This window comes from Carettochelys insculpta, chromosome 1 (genome assembly GCF_033958435.1).
Source record: "Carettochelys insculpta isolate YL-2023 chromosome 1, ASM3395843v1, whole genome shotgun sequence".
NCBI classification, from domain to species: Eukaryota; Metazoa; Chordata; order Testudines; family Carettochelyidae; genus Carettochelys; species Carettochelys insculpta.
The window spans coordinates 79,389,535-79,408,556 of NC_134137.1; the positions used below are offsets into that span (position 1 = coordinate 79,389,535).

At 41.4% G+C, this 19,022-nt stretch overlaps 1 protein-coding gene across 4 annotated transcripts in view; it reads right to left on the bottom strand.

Annotated features, from left to right (window-relative positions):
* The window catches only part of PCDH9 (protocadherin 9), a 1,024,529-nt gene that overhangs the window by 14,313 nt on the left and 991,194 nt on the right, over positions 1-19,022 (bottom strand). The gene's annotated exons all lie outside the window — the stretch shown is intronic.

Genomic DNA, 19,022 nt, shown 5'->3' on the forward strand with positions numbered 1-19,022 from the left:
TCACTCTGTACAACAGACCTATTCTTATTCATATTGACCAAGTTATTATTTACCCATTTTGTGTCATTTGCAAATTTTATCAAGAGTCATTTCAGATTTCCTTCAGAACAGTGCTAAAGTTATTGAATAGCATTGAGCCAAAAAAAGATCCTCATAATACATGACTATTGAATGATGGTGATGATGATGATGATGATGATGATGATTCTCCAAGCCTTTCAACAGGTAGAGGAGTCAAGGATAGTTTATTCATGAGTGGGAAAACTGTATATTTGCAGGTAATATAGGTGAGACTATTGGTGGCTTGGACAATGGAGAGGTGATAGGAGTGGAGGCTTAGAGAAGTTTGAAAACTGGAGGTGAAAAGGAGCAGTGATTAAATTTAAGGCACAGATGTTACCATTCTTAGTGTAATTGAATTTATCTTTCTCCATAATGTACATCACATAAATAACAGTAGCAGAATCAGCCCCTAAGTAACATACTAGTTTAGACTGACAGAGATTAACCTCTCTAGCTATTTTGCATCTATCACCAGGACAGTCTATATGCTAACGTAATTAAAAACTACAACAACAGAAGATTTGTAGTTTCTATCCCACTCTTTAAGTAAGCTGTTTGATGGTACACTGAAAGGATCACCTAAGGATTCTGACACACACAACCACTGAAATCTGTGCTCAGCCATCAAAATTTAATAATTATTTGTATCATCTGTAAAGGTTCAACCACCAGTAACCCAGGTGTACCTGATGATTAAAAGCCAAATCCTTCCCTCTCCCATTTTCCTGCAGCCCTAAAATACTATTGATAACTGAAGTCCAAGAGGTTGTATCTCCCATTCCAGTGTGTTTTCTGATGGACAATATTATTCTGCTGTTCTTTACAGATAAAATGGAATTCTCTTATTAAGGATAACAAATTCCTGTAAATGCCAAGAAGTATTGTTCCTAACAGCATCAAGAGTTGGAGCTGGCTGAGTTCCCACATGTCAGAAAAAAGATCAGAGAGCACAGAAGCTTATGAAGGGGAAAGCTCCTGCTGTCATCATTCACGAAAGATAAAGGGAACATCCAAGAACCATTGCAAGATGTAACCTAGTGTTTTAGTTCAAGCAGTGAAATTTGTGACCAGAGCAAAAGCTTCTGAAACAGATTTGTTCGCCCCATTCCTATCACTTGCTTCACTAACCTACAACTATTAAATCACCATAGTCTCCAACTTCCTGTGGTCTCCTCCCAGTTGGGTGACTCAATTTCAGTGCTTTGTTTTATTCTTTCTGTCTCTTTCTTTGAATTAACCAAATCTCCAAGCCAGCTGGCTCATTTAATTCTTATTGATATTGGTTGGGGTGTCAGGTTGTTTCTCTCTAATAGAAGTGGCCTGTGATGTGAACCTTTGCTTTCTAATTTAGATAGCAGTTCAAAGTGCCTTAGCTCTGAAACCTTTGGTAAGATTTATAATGTTAAGCTGTCATCCAGAACAATCAGTTTGGCTTCAGTTCAAAGTCTATCACTTAAGTATACCTCTAATTCTGCTGAAATATACCCCAAATGCTATCTCCTCTGGAGTATATTAGCCAACATCTTTGCATGACTCCCATTGTAGGGAAAAGCTACAGCTCACTTAAAAGAATGGATATGGAACTAGAAAAATGGACATTACCTAAAATAGTGGTCTCTTCTCATCAGCAATGATTTTAACAGTAGCCAATGTCAAACAGTTATCATATGACATAAAAGTCTATTGTCAAACCAATTCATTTTTTAACCATCCTGCCTTATTTTCAGGTTCATGTTCTCTTTATCTATACTGAATGGCTTCATATTCTATCTTTGGTTACTCATTCTACCTGTGACATTCCTATTATGTTCCTTCTGAAAAGTAATTTGGTTTTACTATCCCTCCTTCATTCCTTCCTTTCTTTCTTCCTTCTTTCCTTCTGGAAGTGGCTTTTTCTTTCTGTATGCTCACTTTCTGTTTTCTCTCAGATATCACCCTTTGTGCTACTCTCCTGTGGACACGCAAGTCTGATATAACTTTATCATTATGTCTTTTAAGACGATTCAGGCCTCAGATATACTTGTATTTTTTAAACAAACTTTGATTGAGATATAAGTTTGACTTCAGCTTCCCTGCTTGCATTGTGTTTCCTTGGGGATAATTCAGCCATGTCACAGTAAAGCTAGCTACTGAAATCAGAAATTATACAGATTGTAATGCCCCAATTCTGCAATGGTTTGTGCAGGTCAGTGACTTTATGAATATGAATAATTCCACTGATTTGAATTAAATATGCAAGTGATTGCAGAGTTAGGTTTTGGGGCTGGACACACAAAATAACTTTGGCACCTAAGTCCCTGTTTTAGGCTGCGCTGGCATGCAAAACTCCTTCTGAAACATGTAAGTGCCTAGACATGTTCCCCATCAAAATTCCTGCAGTAAAAGTCCCCTTAGTGTCTATATTCCTGCCTCAGAGCCACACTCTGCTGCTTCCATCCGGGTATCTGGACACCTGTCTCCAGAACAACTCACAATCCTGAGGATGACAGGCATTCAGCCACCCAAACTGTGAGCAGACCCAATCCAGAAAGTGTGCTCAGAAGCCACATATCTGATCAGGCAAACTGACAACTAACAACTAGTTAGTTTTATTTTTTGACAAAATATTTTTTCATTTGAAAATGGCAATTTGTATAAACTCAAATGTTTCACAGGGAAGGTCTGGTTTCCACAAAACTTTTTTCGGGAAGGTTTCTGAGGTCAAGGATGGAATTTATGGACAATCAGAGAGCAGGAAAGCCAAAATTTTTCTCAGAATGGGGAAAAACATTTTCAACCCAATTCTACATCAAATTGTCAGTCTAAAGAAAGAAAATAGGAAGCTAAAACATCATTATTACAGAACTAATAAAAATGGAGCTCAGAATCAAATACAAGTATAAGAGTTCCATTACATTCTGTCCCTGCTTCTCAAGGTATGCACAGTGTCATTCTCAAAAAAACCCCTTATCTAGTCATTAAGAAATCTAGGAGGGAGAACAAAAAACAAAACATTGCTTCATATCTGAAACAAAATCTCAGCTCAAAGAAGACAAAAGCAGTATTTTGTAATTTTTCAAAACATTAAGGCTGGGTCTACATGTGCCCCTTCCTTTCGAAAGGGGCATGTTAATGAGCAGGTTTGAAATATGCTAATGAGGTGCTGCAATGAATATGCAGCACCTCATTAGCATAATGGCAGCTGTGGCGATTCGAAAGTGCAGCTTTTTGAATCGCGCACTGCCTGTGGAGACAGGACCTTCCGAAAGGAACCCCCCCCCCAGTTTTCGAAAGCCCTTCTTCCGATCACCAGATAGGAAGAAGGGCTTTCAAAAACTAGGGGGGGGTCCTTTCAGAAGGTTCCATCTCCACGGGTGGCATGCGATTCAAAAAGCCGCAGTTTCGAATTGCCGTGCCTCCATTATGCTAATGAGGCGCTGCATATTCATTGCAGTGCCTCATGAGCATATTTCGAACCTGCTCATTAACATGATCCTTTCAAAAGGAAGGGGCACGTGTAGACCCAGCCTAAATGTATTATGATGACATCACAAAGGCTATGTCTAGATTACAGCGATTTGTTGACAGATATTTTTGTCAGATCTCTTCTGACTAAACTTCTGTTGACACATCGCAGTCAAATTACCATGCAGGTTGCAAGAGAGATCCTCTCTGTGAACAGAGAGTGGGCAGACTGGCTGGCTGCTCTCTCGACAAAACAGCCAACCAGAAGCACAGCAGACATTGTCCTGGAAGCCCTGCCTCTCAACAGAGGGCCTCTTGGAACTTCCAAACCAGCTGTCTGTTGACATATCTCTATCAACAGAGGTGTTATGCCTTGTGGGCAGCAGAATAAGACTGTACACAAAAGTGTTGCATTCTATTGGTTTACTGTTGACAGCATGCCTTGGGAATCTGGATGCTCCCCAGGTTTTTTCAACAAAATGCTATTTTTGTTGACAAAACCCTCTATTGTAGATATAGCTCAAGAAAGATGTAGCTTTGGGGGTACTGCTTGTTTAATATAATATGTTCCTAGGAAATGTTATTCCTTGCCCCAGCCCACAGAAGATTTTAAAGTTTCCACTGAGATGTCAGTGTGTAATGTACTTCCTATCGCTTCAGTGTTTTTTATTTTATTTTATTTTAGTCCATATTAGTTTGAAGTGGAAAGGGGTGTTTTTGTATTTATGATTACATTGTTTTCATTTATCATCTCATAATAACTTTTTGATAAATAAAATATTTAAAAGTGATTAGCACATTCAAGGCCTCGGAAAACAACAGACAATATGACCAGCTTTGTTTGTCCCTGATAAATCATACTCCGTTTTGAAAAACCATTAGACAAATCAATATAACATGAAATTCATTTTTTTTTCTCACAAGAGAACTATTTAGCTGATTTACTGAAATATGAAAATGAAATGAAGAATTCCGGTTGTCAGGTTTTATTAGCATTCACTTATTCAGTATTTCACTTTCCCTGACAGGAATAGCAGGATAGATGTTACTCATCATTTATAAAATGCCTTGTCAAAACACCTAGAAATCCTTGACCTTCTCATGCTCAGTTGAGGTTTGGGTTAGACAGTTTGCATGAAATATGAATGAAGAAAATGATTACTGGTAGTTTAAAACTTTCAGCTCCCTATCCAAATCCTTTGCAGTAATACTTGTCTTGGTGCCAACAATTTAGCTTTAGAAGAGGAACTATTACAAAATTGTAGTTATGAGCATTTAAGCAGATTATTACTCTTACAGCAAGTCAATTAATTTATTAAGTAGCAATTTCAGAGGCAGTGAGTCATTTCAAAACAATGAAAGATATTCTGCTGAATGCAATGACTTTACTGAGATATCAAAATACTTAATTGTTAGAAAAATAATCTGCTCTCCTTATCCATGGAACAAGAGGCAGACTACTGGTTCTCCATATTTTTGTTGTTCCCAGTTTTCTTTCTTTTGAAATCAGTGGATGTTTTGCTATTGATATCATTGGGAGCAGGGCTGGGCCCTTTATCCATATGTAACACTTAATAGGTGCCAATGAGGTACCTTGAATTGTAGGTGAGGACTGGACCTGACCTAGGGGTACAGGCAGCACAGGTGTCTTCTCTAATCCAGCACAGAAGGTTTCTTTAGAACTCAATTAAATTGGTTTAACAGCCAGCAGGAGGGGTCCAGCCATTAAACAAATTAAATTGCATCCTATTATTTCAGCGTGGTAGGGCAGGGAAGGGAATAGGAGGGTTCGGGGAGCTGCATGGAGGAGAATGAAGAGGAGAAGGTGGTGGTGATGGCCTGGTGAAAGAACAGTGGTGGGGGGCAGCAGCACATGGAGCTCATGTGAGGTAGGTTTGGGGGCAGTTTGGGGCTTAGAGGGGTTTAAGTCTGAGGGTGTGGTGGTTTGGGACTGAAAGAGGTTAAGCCTGGGGATGGGGGAGCAGATTTGGGTCTTTTTTGTGTTAGGTCCCCAGAACATGTAAAAAGTTGCCATGTGGCCCGGATGAAAAAAGATTAGCCATCCCTGTATTAAGCTCACTTCACTTGTGCCTTGCACCACGTCAGCGCCCCTGCCCACACCAAGGATGGTCAAAGTCGACCGCTCCTTATGGGTGCCGTTTCCCTAGAGGCCCATTTTTTTCAAACTGGTATAGTAAAATAATATGCTTTGCAACAAAGATTTTGTCCGATTTCTAAAAAATATGTTTTCTTTAGGGCAATTCCCTTGTTAAAGTGGATACTGCTAATCTTCAAAAAGCAGCAGTAGACTTAAGTTTTAAGTATGACAGCAATTTGAATGTCTTGGAAATTTTGTCAGAGATTCAGAGTTTTAAACATCAGGTGTTAGCACTGTTGCCAAATGTTTCATCTGCGACTAGTTTGGACCTTCTGCAGTTAATTCATGAATATAATCTGTCTGAATCTCATCCAGGTTTGGAAATCATGAATATTTCTCTGCTTTCCAGTAACTGTGGCTTCTTGCAAAAGAGGTTTTAGTGAACTAAAATTAATTCAGAACTACCTTTGAGCATCCATGGGTCAGGAGAGATTATCAAATATGTCCATCTTATCAACAGAACACGAGGTAGAGAATAATATTAATTTCAGTGCAGTTATTGATGAGTCTGCCTCATTAAAAGCACACAAAATACAATGATAAACAACTACCTAATAGTACCTGAGATCATGATATTTTATAATTATATAAAAACAAAAAAGCATTCCAGTAGCACTTTAAAGACTAACAAGTTATTCCATACTTGGAATAACTTTTATTATGTACACCAGCAAGGAGGTGATAGGTCACATAACAAAAGTCATTCTGGACGTGGGGAGTGTGTGGCAGAAATGAGGCCAAAGGGTTATGGTGTGGGACACTGTTCAGGGCTGGTGTAGAGAGTTTCGGGTACATGACAAGAGCTCTGGCTGTGGCTGCAGGCTCTAGGGTGAGGCTGAGGATGAAGGGCTTGACCTATGGGCTATCTCAGGGAGAGAGGGTTCCCCACACCGCTCAGGGCCAGGTATGATGTGCCTCTCCAAAGCTGCAGCAGCTCCAGCAAGCATGGCCAGGAAGGGATGCCTGTGTCCCAGCTGGGACAGGTCTGAACTAGGCTGGGTTTAGGGCTAGGGATATGGCATCTGTCCACCTATCGTGGCAGCTCTGGGGTAGCTCCATACTGGGTTGGTGGGGAGAAGCACTTCTCCCCCAGCCACAGTAGCTTTGGTGTTTGGGGAGAGGCAACTCTCCCCACTGCAACCTGAGCCCCTGCACGGGGCTCAATAGGAAGCTGTGTGGACACGCAGTTCAGATGGAATTTAGGTCCACTGATGTCAGTGGTATGTTCCTATGACTTCCGTGGGGCGGCCTGGAGAGCACATAAGGAGTGAAGGCATGGTACAAAGGGGATAGGATGTGCATATGATGGGCAAAGGGCAGATTTGTGGAGGAGCGTAATGTCTGAAAACTATCAAGATGACAGTTGAGATTTTCTGGGGGAAAAAAAATCAAAATCTTGCTTCACAGGGATCAAAGGAAGTCCATTGCTGTTTTTGGACCCCTGCTCAAAACACACACACACTTACAAGCATACAGGAAAAAATATCCTGCCCCCCAAGTGCTGATAACAGAAAATATCTGGTACTTGCTTCCTAGTATATTATTTTTTATTAAATGTGGGGATTTTTACTAGCTAATTAACTGATGTCAACAGAACTGCAGGTATAACCACTTAAGCACTCAATGGCCTGCGTAACAAAGAAGCATTGCACTTTGTCAGTTCATATATTGCATCCACTCACAGAAAACGGGCATGTCATATGAAACCTATTCAGGGCTGACTCCTGCTTGCTTTTATTTCAGAAAGGAAATAACATTAAAAACATTCTCTACTCCAGTAGTTATGCATCCACTATGTATTCTCTGGTTGTCAGCTAATTTACTATGTAATTGCTTCTGGGGTCCCATTTTTGCAACTAAAAAATGGAGGTAGTGCGATCTCACTGTTTCGTGCTGATCAAGTGACATAACTGATTAAGTAAGCTGGAAAGCACTCATCTACACAAGTGCCTGCCTCAGCATGTCCTGCAGCAAATCCCAGCACCCTTCGTAAACACTTGCATATACTGCATATTTACGGTATTACAAGCCTGAGAATCACCTTACCCCCTGCTGCCTGCCTCTATCACTACTGGACATACTTTGCTTTATTGTATGTCTTTCCTGATGGAGAGGCATTTACTGGTGCTGTACTGGGTCTGTTATTGCTCTTTTATATTCATGGTATGGGACGCTGACAGAAAAATAAACAAACCAACCTAACCCCACCCTTTCCCCCAAAATACCCCTAAACGTTAAGAAATCAACCAACCAACCAGACACAAAATCTTGATGTTAAACCAACCAAACAAAAACTTCCACAGAACAATCCCACCCTGATTTTCCCATTCATTAGAGTAGGTGTATGGACATGTATCATATTCATTGACTAAGGACTGTCTACTGTCAGAATTTAGTATACAGTCTATATCTGCAGCATGTTAGGGGAAAATGCCCTAAAGCAGGTGTTTTCAAATTTTGGGTCACAGCTCATCAGGATAAGCCACTAATAGACCCTGAGCATTTGCATTCACAAAGCTGTGTAGCTCACATTTATCCATGGTTTGCCACTTTTGCAAGTGGCACAGGCTGAAACACTGCTTCCCGCAATTCCTGTTGGCTGGAAACAGCAAACTACAACTGCTAGGTGCTGTGAGAGCCACATTGTAGACACTCAAGTAAACAAAGCATTTCCCAGCAGCCTAATGAGCTGTGATCCAAAGTATGAAAACCCCTAATAGACTTTGGAAATCAACTACAATTCGTGAGGATATGTCTCTAGTGAAGTACCTCAGCTGCTGCAAGATCTCTCTTGTTGTTGCACTATCTGATGGGAGAGAGCTCTCTGGCCAATTTATTTAATCCATCCCCAGAAAATGGCAGATATAAAATAACAATGGAACACACAAAATGCATTTTGTAATACTCCTCAGCTATTTCGAAATACAGCCTCTACACATACCAGAGCCTATTTCGAAATAGAGCCATTGGATGCACTATTGCTTATTAAGAAATAGGATCTATTCCTTGTCTACACAGCCCCTATTTTGAAACAGCTATTTAAAAAAAAGGTCAAAATAGGCACTATTCCTTGTGGTATGAAGTTTACCTATTTCAGAATAAGCTACCCTCTACCATGAAATTATTTTGAAATAGCAGTTGCATCATGTAGACGCTAGCAAAGTTAACATAAGAAGATAAGAATGGCCATACTAGGTCAGACCAATGGTCCCACTAGCCCAATATCCTGTCTGCCAATGGTGACCAATGCCAGGTGCCCCAGGGGGAGTGAACTGAACAGGTAACAATCTCTCCCCTAATGTTCATCTCCAGATGCTGACAAACAGAGGTTAGTGACACCATTCCTTACGCATCCTGGCTAATAGCCACTAATGGAACTAACCTCCCTGAATTTATCTAGTTCTTGTTAAAATCCTGTTATAGTCCTAGCCTTCACAGCCTGTTCTGGCAATGAGTTCCACATTTTACTGTGCGCTGTGTGAGGAAGAATTTCCTTTTATTTGTTTTAAACCTGGTGCCCTTGAATTTCTTTTGGTGTCACCTAGTTCTTATATTATGGGAACAAGTAAATAATTTTTCCATGTTCACTTTCTCCAGACCACTCATAATTTTATATAAGTTTATCATACACCCCTTAGTCTCTTCTTTTCTAAGCTAAAAATTCCTAGTTTCTTTAATCTGTCTTCATATTCGACCCCTTCCAAATCCCCAATCATTTTACTTGCCCAAACCTTTTCTAATGCCAATGTATCTTTTCTGAGATGAGGTGACCATAAGTGTACACAATATTCAAGATGTGGGTATACCATAGTTTTATATAAGGGCAGTAAGATACTCTCTGTCTTATTCGCTATCCCTTTTTCAATGATTCCTAGCATCCTGTTTGCTTTTCTGACTGCAGCTGCACGCTGCATGGATGTTTTCAGTGAACTATCCAGGATGACTCCAAAATATCTTTCTTGATTAGTTGTAGCTAAATTAGCCCCCTTCATATTGGGGTTATTTTTTCCAATGTGCATTATTTTACATTTATCTACATTAAATTTCATTTGCCATTTTGTTACCCAAACACTTAGTTTTTGTGAGATCCTTTTGAAGTTCTCAGTTTGCTTTGGTCTTAACTATCTTCGGCAGTTTAGTGTCACCTGCAAAGTTTGCCACCTCACAGTTTACCCCTTTCTCCAGATCATTTATGAATAAGTTGAATAGGACTAGTCCTAGGACTGACCCTTGAGGAACGCCTATAGTTACCCCTCTCCATTCTGAAAATTTATCATTTATCCCTACCCTTTGTTTCCTGTCTTTAAATCAATCCTCAGTCCATGAAAGGATCTTCCCTCTTATCCCATGACAACTTAATTTATGTAACAGCCTTTAGTGAGCGACCTATTCAAAGGTCTTCCAGAAATCGAAGTACACAATATCTACTGGATCTCCCTTGTTCACATGTTTGTCGACCCCTTCAAAGAACTCTAATAGATTAGTAAGACATGATTTCCCTTTACAGAAACTTTATTGACTTTTGCCTAACAAATTATGTTCTTCAATGAGCTTGGCAATTATATTCTTTACTATGGTTTCAACTAATTTGCCCGGTACCAACATTAGACTCACTGGTCTGCAATTCCGGGGATCACCTCTAGAGCCCTTTTTAAATATTGGTGCCTGTGACCTGTTATTGTTAAATTTGTCAGTTAGTTCCAAAACCCTCTAATGGCATCTAAATCTAGGACAATTCCTCAGATTTGCACTTACAAAGGATGGCTCAGGTCTGGGAATCTCCCTAACATCCTTGGTCGTGAAGACTGAAGCAAATACATTTTTTGCTAGCTATTCTTCAAACTCCTTTTTGGCTTTTCTTATAACATTTTTACACTTAATTTGGCAACGTTTATGCTCCTTTCTATTTTCCTCATTAGGATTTGACTTCCACTTTTTGAAAGATATATTTTTTTCTCTCACTACCTCTTTTTCATGGTTGTTGTGCCATGGTGGCTCTTTTTTGGTCTCTTACTAAAGCCTACAAACCTCAGTCAGGCCTCCGCCTTGTTAGTCACACAGAGGAAGGCTGATCCTGAGGCTGAGCAAAGGCAATCAAGGGAACAAGGGATCAAAAGAGGTTCTAACCTTCCTAGGTACACAATGCCAACTGCCACAGTAACTGAAACTGAAATCACCTGCAATCGGAATTCAAAATTCAAAATTTAAACTGCCAGGCAAACTTAATGTAATAGTTTGGGGTATAGTTTTTAGTATGAAAGTTTTGGAGAATGTCAAAAGGAGCTAGCTTCTCCCTCAACTCCCTTCTCAAAACACCTCCTGTTTGCAATCAACTGTCCACAATCTCCCCTGGTTGCTCACCAGCAGGCTTTACAAGCTCTGGCCTTCCTGTTTGGTAGCCCTGCCCCCTTGGCTACGGCTCAATCACTGAGCAGTGGGGTGTAGATTTCAAATCCTAACCAAATCAAAAATTGCCTCTCCCCTTGTGGGTTCCTGCACCAGCTGCTCCAAGAAGCAGTCATTTAAGGTATCTAGACATTTTATCTCTGCATCTCATCCTGAGGTGATATGTACCCAGTCAATATGGGGATAATCAAAATCCCCTACTACTACTTTTTGTTTTATTTTGATTGCCTCTCTAATTTCCCTTAGCATTTCAAGTCACTATCACTGTCCTGGTCACGTTGTTGATAATATATCCCTACTGCTATATCCTTATTTGAATTTCTATCCATAGGAATTCTATGGAACATGTTGATTCTTCCAAAATTTTCACTTCACTTGATTCTATATTTTCTTCCGCGTATAGTGCTACTCCCCAACCTGCACGACCTGTTCTGTTTTTCTGATATATTTTATACCCCAGTATGATTGTGTCCCATTAATTGTTCTCATTTCACCAGGTTTCTGTGATGCTTATTATATCAATATACTCCTCTAATACAAGTCACTCTAGTTCACCCATTTTATTATTTAAGATTTCTAACATTTGTGTATAAGCACTTTAAAAACCGTGCACTCTTTAGTCATCTGCCCTTTTGTGTTGTGTTAGATACTTTTTCATGTGAGTGTTTCTTTTCTGATTTGACGCATATTTTATCCTTTTCCATCCTCTCCTCCTGACTAAACATAGAAAAATCTCTATCAATAGACTCTCCTCTAAGAGAAGTCTCTGTCCCATCTACATGCTCCTCTGTACTGATCAGCTTTCATAGAATCATAGAATCATAGGGCTGGAAGGGACTTCAGGAGGTCATCTAGTCCAGCCCCCTGCTCCAAGCAGGATCAACCCCACTAAGTCATCCCAGCCAGGACCTTGTCCAGCCAGGACTTAAAAACCTCGAGGGATGGAGAATCCACCACCTCTCTAGGCAACGCATTCCAATGCTTCACCACCCTCCTGGTGAAGTAGTTTTTCCTAATATCTAACCTACACCTCTCCCTCTTCAACTTCAGACCATTACTCTTTGTCCTGCCATCTGACACCACTGAAAACTGTTTCTCACCCTCCTCTTTAGAGCTCCCCTTCAGGAAGTTGAAGGCTGCTATTAAATCACCTCTAAGTCTTCTTTTCTCTAAGCTAAACAAGCCCAAATCCCTCAGCCTATCTTCATAGGTCTTGTGCGCCAACACCTTAATCATTTTTGTTGCCCTCCACTGAACCTGCTCCAGCAAATCCTCATCCTTTTTGTACTGGGGGGCCCAAAACTGAACACAATATTTGAGATGTGGCCTCACCAGTGCTGAATAGAGGGGAATAACTACTTCTCTAGATCTGCTCGAAATGCTTCTCCTAAGGCACCCTAGTATACCATTAGCCTTCTTGGCTACAAGGGCACACTGTTTACTCATATTCAGTCTTTCATCCACCATAACCCCTAGGTCCCTTTCCATCATACTGCTGCTGAGCCAGTTGGTTCCCAGCCTGTAACAATGCTTAGGATTCTTCCGCCCCAGGTTCCCAGCCTGTAACAATGCTTGGGATTCTTTCCCCTATCTCTTAATTTAAAAACTGCTCTATGACCTTTTTAATGGTAAGTGCCAGCAGTCTGGTTCCACTTTGGTTTAGGTAGAGTACATCCTTCCTGTACAGGCTGCCCCTACTCCAATAGTTTCCCCAGTTCCTAATAAATCTAATCCCCTCTTCCCTACACCATCATCTCATCCTCACATTGAGACTCTGAATTTCTGCCAGCCTATGTGGCTCTGCATGTGGAACTGGAAACATTTCTGAGAATGCCACCATAGAGGTCCTAGATTTCAGTCTCTTTCCTAGCAACCTAAATTTGTCCTCAAGGATGTCTCTGATATTTCAAAATGGCTGCATCTACACTATACCTCTCTTTAGGAAAGGGCATGTAAATGCAGTGGATTGAAAATGCTAATGAGACAGTGATATGATTATTCAGTGCCTCATTTGCATAATGGTGGCCACTCACTGCATTGAAAGTGCTGCTCTCCAAATGAAAAATAGCCATGTAGATGCGGTTTCTTCAAAAAGAAGCCCCACTTTCGAAAGCACCCTTCTTCCTGAAAAATATTAGGAAGAAGGGTGCTTTCGAAAGTAGGGCTTCCTTTCAAAGGAACCCCTTCTACAGGCTAGTTTGCATTTTGAAAGCAGCACTTTTGATGAGGTGAGTGGTTGCCATTATGCAAATGAGGAACTGAATATTCATATCAGTGACTTATTAGCATTTTAGATCTCCTGCATTTATATGCCCCTTCCAAAAGGGAGGGGTAGTGTAGGTAAAGCATATAAGGGCTGTTATTCTGAAATAACTTTGCTGTGTAATCATACCCTAACAAAGTCTGCGCTGAAAAGAAGGGGAGGGGGAAATCCTCCAAGAGAAATAAATACTCCATGAAAAGCCACTGCTGCCACAAAGATACTTTAAAAAAAAGAAAGTTGTAACCTTGTTCTTACTTTAAACAATTTGTGCATGATGCAATTTTCTATTTTCACACAATGTGCTCCACTTGTTTCATAATTCAAGAGAACAATCACTGCAACAACAAAAAGCTTCCTCTCTATAATCTGCCTACTGATATATGATATATCCGTTTTAGTTCTCTTTGCCCTCTTTCAAGACAGCTACCAGGAAAATGTTTGCCAGCACTGAAATCTCTGATGAAAATCTCATTGCAATGTACTTCAAGTTTTACACTGAGTCTTCTGACAAGCTGTGGGCTTGTTTCATGTATGCAAAGGCTAAGAGCTGCATTCTGGTCTCATTTACCCCAGACACTATCAAATTCACTCGAGTTTTACTCCCAGTTTCCTGTGGTGAGACTGATACCAGAGTCAACCACATATTTTCAGTTCATATTTCAACCAAAGGTTGAATATCTACAACACTACACTGCCTTTTTATTCTAAGGCTAGATAGCATACTTTGAGAATTTCCCAGTAGTCTAGATTTTTAACCACATTGATTCAGAGAAACACAGAGGGTTTATATACTTAAAACCAGAGATGTAAATATTACAGTCATAGTAGCAGAAGAGAAGGTTGCTATTCAAAGTCCTTACAGATACTAAAATTCACCTTTTAGAATCATGGCTGGTGCTGGAATTTGGGGACTGCATAGAAACAGGCACAGAAAAAGTTGTTTGCAACAACAACAAACACAGCACCCTGTTTGCAATTCACTATTTAAAGCCAAACTAAAGATTTTCCCCCCTGGCATTTAAGAAGAGTTATCTGCATCTCACAGGCCTGAATCTGAGGCATTCTAAGCCATTCAAAACAAGTACTTAGATAACTGTACTAAAGATGATGGGCTGGTAATCCCCAGGCACACCAGCCCTGTGAGCTGCCTTGTTTTCTATGTTCTTGCCAAAAGTAACTTGCCTGTTTGGGATATTCTCTTTTCTTTTTGTTTTGTTTTGGTTTTTTTTCCCCCCATGTCATTGCCTGAAGTAGACTCCCCATTGATACAATCAGCTATTCTTGAGTAATGGGAAAATATACTTTTGAGAGAATAGGAAATGAATTTCCACAGGAACAAAGAATCCAGAAATAGAGACAGTTTTAAATCTCTTCACTTTCAAAAAGCTGCAAACATTCACAGAGTTATTGACAAGTCAATGTAGCTAACTAGGTGGAGCAGATCTTCAGCTAGTGTGAATAGTTAAAACCCCATGATGTCAGTGAAGATCTGTCCAAATTGCATGTACTGTGTGATCCCAAATAACCCATAATCATTTATGGTCAAAGGACATAAATGTAAATTTTCATTTTGAAAACCTGGTTTCGTGTCAGGGAACACAGATGTCATTGACCCTCCCTGAATTACTTGTTAGAACTAAAACATCTTTTAAAACAAATCCACACAACCTTGATTTGAAAAATTGCCTGTGATAGAGAATAAGCTTAAACTCTTACTAAGTTTTTCCAAAAGTTAGTTACCCTCACTGCTAAACAGGTTTAAGTGTTTTCTATTATCAAACATTTTTCCCCATATACATACTCATGGATGGTGATCAAGTCACCCCTTAAACTTCTCTCCTTAAATATCATATAAGGTACCTTCTTCAATCTTTAATCACTCGTTTAGCTTTTCTTTGATGCCTCTCCAATCTATCAAGGTCTTTCTTAAACTGTAGACTCCAGAACTGGACAAAGTATTCCAGTAGCAGAGGTAATGGCACTTTGCTGCTACCTCTTCATATTCTCTATCTATACATGTAAGAATCTCATTAGCCTGTTTGGCCACAGCATCACACTGGAAGCTTACATTCAGCTGTCTACAGCAAGTCTTTTCAGAGTCACCGCTTCCCAGAATAGAGTCACTCATCCTGTAAATATGGACAATATTTTTTTCTCCAGATGAAAAATTTTACATTTGTCTTAATTCAAGTTCTTATTGGTTGCTTACGCCCAGTTTACCAGATCCAGGTCCCTCTATAGCAATGACACCTGCCTTTTCAGCATTTACTACAGCACTCTCTCTTGTCTGGCAACATCCATAATCAGGCATAATTTTAGTTAGCTGAACAACCACTTATCATATGGTCAAGTTTCATGTGGTCCCATAAAGTCTGTCTACAGCCACCAGTCATGGCTTTCAGTGTTCTGTGCTGTTATTTAGCTGTAATTTACCCCAAATGTCATCTAAGAGCCCAGGAAGCAGTCACAGTGGTGGTAATGCTCCTGGACAATATTGACCTTCCATGGTCTGGCAAATTCACTTGTTTAGCAATGGTCAGGTCCCAAGGGTGCCAGACTAGAGATGTTCAACATGAACCTTTTTGTCATCTCCAGATTTTATGGGTTGATTTTTTTCAAGTTATTGATAAAAAAGGTTACATAGTATAGGGACAAAAACTGATCCCTGCAAGACCCTACTAGAAATGCACCTGCTCAAGAATGATTTACCATTTACATGTTGGAAACCAATTAGTTAGCCAGGTTTAATCACCTTATTGTGCTCCATGCTGAGTTTGTATTGTACTGTTTTGCAATCAAATTATTAACTGGTATCAAGGTACACTCAACCGTCACTGTACGAGCACAATTGGTTCCCACCTTTCTGCTCATAGGTGAAAACTCATAAGAGGGATGCTAAATTCTCATTAAAATACAGGTAAAGTCTCTGATGGTCGAAGGAGTGGCAGCATGTGGCACTGGTTTTGAAAGGTAAGAGAGCTTTGGGTTGCAGGGGTAGCTGAAAGGCTGGGGGCAGTTTGAGGCCATGACTGGGAGGGAGGGTTAAAAGATGGTGACAGGTAGGGGCCATGGGGCGAGTGTGGGGGTTAAGGCTGCTGCAGGTTGGGTGTGTGGTCAGTGGTAGTAGGGGGTGTGGCGCCAGGCTGTGGTTGGTTAGGTCTTCAGGACCAGCGGGGAGGCGGCAGCTGCTGCAGGGGCAGTCTGCCATGGGGCCGGTCTGCAGGGCCAATGCGAGGATTAAGGCTGCTGCAGGCCAGTCTGCCATGGGACCGGTCTGCAGGGCCAATGAGGGGATTAAGTCTGCTGCAGGCCAGTCTGCAGGGGCAGCGGGGGGGTCAGACTACTGGGGCTGGTTTGCCAGGCTGGTATGGGGGGTGGGTTAAGGCTACCAGGGCCAGTCTGTGGGCCAGAAAGGTCGGGGGGTGGTCAGGCTGTTGTGAGCCAGTCTGTGGGGCCAGTGGGAGGTTAAGGCAGCCATGGACTGAGGCTGTTGGGCTCGTGGTGGTCAGGCTGTGGGGCCAGTCTGTGGGGCTGGTGGGGGGTTAAGGCTGCCAGGGCCGGTGGGGGTCAGGCTGCCATGGGTTGGGGCTGCAGGGTGGGCAGAGGGAGCATCAGAGTACAGCAGGTTGGAGCCATGGGGACTAGGGTAAAGCTTGTAATAGTGAGGGGAGTTCACTCATCAAGTGACCTAAGGTATGTATACACGTCCCTCGTTTGAGCGAGTACTCGTCAAATAAAGTACTCATTTAATGAGGGATGAGTGTATTTCAAGTGAAAGGTGAACCTATGTCATGGTGAATATTTACTGAAATTGTACAAAGCTCTCTTTGTATATTTGTAGTTGGATGCCTGTCTATCATTTTTATGTATTTTAAAGTGCCTGTCACCTTGGCATTGAAGCACCAGTATCAAGACACTGATGTTCTACAGTGCCTTCCAGCCAGTGATCTCAACATTCAAATATTAATTTCAGTTCACACCTTGAAAAAAGGTCAAGTGACTAGTACAAGGCCCCAAGGTCTTTTTCTGAGCTAGAAAATAACTTGGATGTCTTGACAAATACTGTGCTGCAAACACAAGGTCATCTTTCCTTCAATACACAGCCATTGTGTTTATGTGTGTTTCATTACAATACTATTATAAAAGAAAACACTGACTCTAGGGACAGATAGATAGATAGATAGATAGATGAGTGCCTCTGTTTGTGAATTTCATCTGTCTGTTCATCTGTGAGTCTGTTTGTTCAAGAACACCTCCAAAACTGTAAGAGCTAGGACCACCAAATTTGGTATGTAGCTTCCTCTTAGCCTAACTTAAAGCAAGATCAGGGTTTGGTTGTGCTCAGAGAATAGGAAGTGCAGGAGTGGAACTGTTTTCCATAACATGGAAAGGTGGGTGGCAGAGAGAGGAGGACTACAAAAGGGAAGGAAACAGGGACGACAGATGCAATACTGCTGAGGGAAGGAGAGGAGAAGGGAAAGGGAGTGATGGTTGGGATATGATGGACAACTTCTTTTGGCACAGACAATCCAACCTGAAGCTCACATGTCCATAGTTAAACTCCTCCCCAACTTACTTTTTTAATGCCCAGAGCCACAAGGATCCCGGGAAACAAGGTAACCCTTGTGATTTCCAGTAACCAATAATTTTAATAATACTTCCTTTTATTTTCTAGGCAGCTAATTGGCTTGTACCATGCACTCAAACTACCGATAAGTGAATGAATGAGTTACACTGTATATGGATCTGTAAATGTTACAGTGATAGCAATCACACATATGCTTCAAAGACAGAGCTCGAAAGCTAGATTATAGCTGAATTAGTTATTAAAAATAATATACTACCCTTAAACCATAACAATGATAGAGATCACTTACCTTCCCCAATGCAGAAGTCTGCTGGCGAGGAGACCAGCTGTCTTCTTTGGACAGCCAAAAGGAGGTCATGAGTTAGAGAGAGAATTGAAGGATAAGAAAAATCTGGTACCAGTTGAAGATATATTTAAAAGAAGGTTTAGGTAGCCCTAAAGTCACAGAATCCAAGCATCTCTGTCTTGCTGTCGGGTTTTTTTATGTTTTCCTCACATCACTGAAAATGGCATCTGCCCCCTCATTCCCCCCACAAAATGCCAAAAATGGGCCCAGTTCCAGAGGGGCATACCTGATTGGCAGAGTTTTGAAGGGGGTTGGTCAGGAATGAAGTGTGTTGTACCATGAGCCTGTTCTAAGAAAAACCACGAGATGTAACCTCTCTGCCACAAATCCAGAGCCTGTGGGCTGCAGGGGTAGGGGGGCACTATAGGGGTAGACAGCTGGAGAAGAAAGCAGCCCCTGGAGCCTGCTCCCTCCCAGACAGCTTGCAGGGTGTTGTGGGGGAATCCTGCTAGAGGAGGGAGCAGCCCACACAGCCTGCCCTCCATACAGCCTGCAGGACACTGAAGGGACTACTGAAGGGGAAGCAGACCCTGGAATGTGACACACATAACTCCTGCAATAGCCTGTAGACTGGTGGGGGTGGGGGGAGAGGGGAGTGAAGGAGGTCAGCATCTGGAGTCTGGTCCCCCCAGACAGCCTGCAGGCACTGGGGATGTCAACTGGGGCAGGTGGGAGCTAGAAGGGATGGTAGCCCTCAGAGGTTTGTCCCAACTTAACAGCCTGAAGGCTGCAGAGCTTTAGCGAGAGGTGTGGT